Here is a 2,790-nt window from a genome sequence, read left to right as displayed (position 1 = left end):
CGGCCCGGCCCGACTCCCAGCGCGCAGCCGCGGCGAGGGAGGAGCCCAGGCTGAAGGGTTACCCCTGCGCAGCTGGGGAGGAGCGCGGCCCGTGGCTGCCGCTGTTCAGCTGTAGCTGTCAGCCGGGCGGAGCCAGTAACGGAGCGGTGCCCGCACCCGCACCCTGCGGCACCCAGCGTGCCCCCGCCAGCCGCTGTCACCGCGGCGTGTGGCCTGCTCCGACTTCCGGGCGCGTTCGTAACGCGCGTAAACTATGCGGTGGTGGGAACTTTCACTGTGAGGGTGGTGAGGCACTGGCACAGGGTGCCCTGAGAAGCTGTGTCTGCCCCATCCCTGGCAGTGTTTAAAGCCAGATGGAAGGTGTCCCTGCCTGTGGCAGGGGCTTGGAACTGGACGAGCTTTAAGGTCTTCAGCATATATTAGTAGACTGAGGCCATCGGTGGTTTTCAGTTTCCGGGTAAGCATGCCTGAATGCAAACGTTGTCCCACTTTATAATTGACAAAAACTGTAATCTACTTACATATTTTAGCTCGAGTTTTGTTTAATCACAGCAGGTGGCAGTATGTACAAGACCGTTTTAATACTCTTGGATGTCAAGAGATACTTAAAATGTGGAAATACCAGGCAGCACAGAACACACAACAGGAGAGCGGAAATACACTGTTGCTGGCAACTAACAGCAGCTTATGTTGACTCTGCATGTTTGGAATGCAAAAGCTGGGGAAGCATCTGAAGAGTATCTGCCAGAAATTTACATTTAATGGACTTGCAATAAGCTTCACACAGCTGACATTTCACACTCTTCAGTAAAAAAGGAAAAAGATGCCGGGTTGATCTATTTGTTTTCCTTTGTCCATCTGTTATTCTGGCTGCTTACACAACAGGCATGTTGGAAATAAGATGACATAACTTCACACCCAATATGTATTGATTCGAACTTTGATATGTACGATGTAACAGGCCAGTATGCCAGTGAGCATTGGTATTGTATCTCATTAGAGCTGCATCATCAGTCATCATCGTAATTGCCTGGAAGGGCAGATGATAACCAAGTATCACCTCTGTCTTCAGAGGTGAAAGCAACAGACTGGTGTGAACTGGCAGCTAGGGCTAAGTTCTGAAGCACAGACAGAATGTCTAATTTTATTCTGCTGCTGAGAAAAGATATCTGGAGATCTTGAACTGCCATCTATTTATCGCAGCTCTAAATACCAACGATCTGCTTGTTGCTTCTGCTGTACACATGTGCCAGGTACCTGGTCTGTCCTGCAGTGCCAACCGTTGGGAGCAGTTTGCTGTATTTAATAAAAAATTAATCAATCAAGCTCATCTGCTGTTTGTTGAAGAAGCTCATTACCACAAACAGGCATGATGGCTGTTCTCTGTTCTGCTGAGAGGAGAAGCTAGCTCACGCACAGGCTTGCTTAGCCCTGAAACTGCTATCCAAAACACAAGCTATTTGTGAGCTGGAATGACATGAGCAATTAGTTCCACTGCCGGCTGAATGCCAATGCAGACGCGAGGGACTGGTCCAATTGCAGCTGGGGTATGTGGAAGAGCAGAAACACCAAAGAAAACCACAGAAAGAGAAGGAAATCATAGGTGTTATCAGAGGAGTCTTTATAAATCTCTGCTGAAGAGCTCAGAGAACTTTTTGGGAGAATTGTGGTAGAAAGGCATATAGATATCTGTCTACAGAGAAATTACCTCTCTAGTGTATGATTTATACATTTAATTAATCCTGTTTATATACAAAGATGTGCCTGAACCTATTACCTGTTTCTTCTCCTAAAATACATGTTCACAGGAGCCCCATTTTATTCATGTTGAGAAAACAAACAAAAAAACCCCAAAACCCCACAAACAACAAAACACAAACCAAAGCAGATTAACCAGAAAAATGTAAGCTTGCTTCTGGACAGTAGATGAGTGTCTAGTGGATCATGAGTGCAGCTGAGTAAGAATAGAGGGAGAGAAAACAAAAGGCCCCACGGAAAACTTTAAAAATATAACATTCATATTTAGAATAACTTCTATTGCATGAATGAATCAGGAATACTCCATTGATAGTGTCAGGTGCCTGGATCAAAGGTGGCTCCAATTACACACTGAGAAATCTTTGCCTAGAGAGGATGACTTCACTTTCTATACAAAGACCACGAGAGATATTTTTTAACTTTTTACCTCAGGCTAACCCCCTGGAATGTGCTCCTCCATGGAGAACCATTTCCTCATGTGCCTCTAAGGGTTTGCAAAAGCCTTTTTCTTAGGTAACTCTTTATCATCTCAGCTGTCTCAAAACAGTTAGAATTCTAAGGCCTGTGTCATCAAAAGCTGTAGCTTCAACTGCAATTAATGCTTTTTTTAAGGCAAAATAATTGATCCTGGTATTCTAAGGAGTTTTTGATCTGGCAATTGTACAAGAATATAAAATTGCTATGACATGGGTTTTAAAATTTAAAACTGCACCAGTGCATCAGTATTTTATTTCTTCCAGTTAGTGCATGTGTCTGAAAGTTAAACCACCCAGTATTTATATATATTAAACCATCAGTTCAGACAGTCTGATCACCCCAGAATTACAACTGTGAATAAAGTGGCTGCTATTGCTTAGTCTGATTTTTAGATAAGCTGCACAAAGGTGTAGTTATTAAGTGTGATTATCAGCGCTGTGTGCAATAGAATAAGCTGAATTTTGTTCTCTGTATTTAGAAACTTTATCATTTTGCATTCTGTCAGTCTTTTCTTCAGCACTAGGACATGTTCCTGTCTTCATGACTTCATGTTTT

The sequence above is a fragment of the Strigops habroptila genome, chromosome 1 (assembly GCF_004027225.2).
Source record: "Strigops habroptila isolate Jane chromosome 1, bStrHab1.2.pri, whole genome shotgun sequence".
In the NCBI taxonomy this organism is placed as follows: domain Eukaryota; kingdom Metazoa; phylum Chordata; class Aves; order Psittaciformes; family Psittacidae; genus Strigops; species Strigops habroptila.
This window is presented reverse-complemented; position numbering follows the sequence as displayed.